The following is a 2,088-nucleotide window of genomic DNA, read 5'->3' as shown; positions in this document are numbered from 1 at the left end:
GGCCTGGACGACACAGTGAAAACCTGTCTCCAGTAAAATGCAAAAGAAATTAGCCAGATGTGGCAGCGTGCGCCTATAGTTCCAGCTACTCAGGAGGCTGAGACAGGAAAATTACTTGAACCTGGGAGGCAGCGGTTTCAGTGAGACGAGATCGCGCCACTGCACTCCAGCCTGGGTGACAGAGCAAGACTCTGTCTCTACAAAAAATAAAAAAAAAATTAAACTTCAACAGTTTAAGAGATCATCTTCCAAGATGTCCATAATGTTTGATAGAGCCAGGGGAGGTATACTGCTGGAGATGTACACGTTAAAGGAACCCCAGCACATGTTTTGTAGCTCCCACAGATGAATATCAAGCACTAACAGAACTTTAACTCTGTTGAATCTGTTTGTCGACTTTCACCCACTCCACTGATTAAGTGTCTGTGTATTCTGAGCTCAAATCAATTAAGAATTTTGTGCTCGGCCGGGCGCGGTGGCTCAAGCCTGTAATCCCAGCACTTTGGGAGCCCGAGACGGGCGGATCACAAGGTCAGGAGATGGAGACCATCCTGGCTAACACAGTGAAACCCCGTCTCTACTAAAAAATGCAAAAAATGAGTCAGGCGTGGTGGCGGGCGCCTGTAGTCCCAGCTACTCGGGAGGCTGAGGCAGGAGAATGGCGTGAACCCGGGAGGCGGAGCTTGCAGCTGAGATGCGGCCACTGCACTCCAGCCTGGGCGACAGAGCGAGACTCCGCCTCAAAAAAAAAAAAAAAAAAAAGAATTTTGTGCTCATCTGCACAGAATATATATAGACCAGTGAGTTTTTGTGTTTTCTTTGTTTACTCTTAAACTTGTAACTTCAGTTTTACAACTGAAGTTGTATTCTTTGTGTTTGTGTATATGTGTTCATAATTCAGAAAGCCTTTACTTCTTGTGTTGTAATTATAAAATTTTTATCTTTGGAGAATATTAATACACTAGTTAATAAAGTTTCTAAAAATACTTCTAGAGTGTCAGGCCCCTGAAGCATAGAAATAAAGGAAAATCTTGAGATTCTTTAAGGGAAATTCCAGGCACCTACCTAGCCTTGAGCAGCAAACAAGCAACTTGAGAAGCAAGAAGGTAATAGCAGCCTAAAACAATAGCCAAGGCTAAAATAATGGAATATTTGGTTACCCTACAGAAACTAAAGATAACATCTTGGGGTGGGAACAGGGACTAACTGTAAATGAGCATGAGGGATCTTTATTAGGAGGGTGAAAGTGTTATGAACTGATTCATGGTGATGATTGTACCACTTGTAATGTTACTAAAAACCATTGAATTGTACACGTAGAAGGGGTGAATTCAGCTAGACACAGTGGCTCACACTTGTAATCCCAAGATTTGAGAGGCCAAGGTGGGCAGAGCCCAGGAGTTCAAGACCAGCCTGGGCAACATGGCAAAACCCCATGTCTACAAAAAATGCAAAATATTAGCTGGGCATGGTAGCAGATGCCTATAGTCCCAGCTACTGGAGGGTTGAGGTGGGAGGATCACCTGAGTCCAGGAGATCAAGGCTGCAGTGAGCTGTGATTGCACCACTGCACTCCAGCCTGGGCCACAGAGTGAAACTCTGCCTCAAAAAAAAAAAAAAAAAAAAAAAAAAAATGAATTTTAAGAAAATTAAAATATATCTCAATGAAGTCCCTTTAAATATTTTTTTTTTTTTTTTTTGTAAAAGATTACTTACATCTTAACATATGTCCCCCACCAAATGGAACTGCCAGCTCATAGACCTCAGGTAAGGGGAAAATAGGACTAAACCTCAACCATTGTTTTTTGTTCTGAATTTCTTTTTGGGTGACCTGGAGAAAGTCACACCCACAAGCTAGAGCTAACATTCTTTTCTGCTGACCCCAACTTTTTAAACAAAGCTTCTCTTCCTTAACCAATTGCAAATCAGAGAATCTCTGAATCTACGTATAACCTGTAAGCCCTGCTTCAAGATACCCTGCCCTTTTAAGCCAAAACCAATGTTTAACCTCAGTGTATTCATTTACAATTTTGCCTATAATTTCTGCTTTTTTGAAATTTACTCCTGCCTTTAAAAACCCTTACCGGC

The sequence above is a fragment of the Papio anubis genome, chromosome 5 (assembly GCF_008728515.1).
Source record: "Papio anubis isolate 15944 chromosome 5, Panubis1.0, whole genome shotgun sequence".
NCBI classification, from domain to species: Eukaryota; Metazoa; Chordata; class Mammalia; order Primates; family Cercopithecidae; genus Papio; species Papio anubis.
This window is presented reverse-complemented; position numbering follows the sequence as displayed.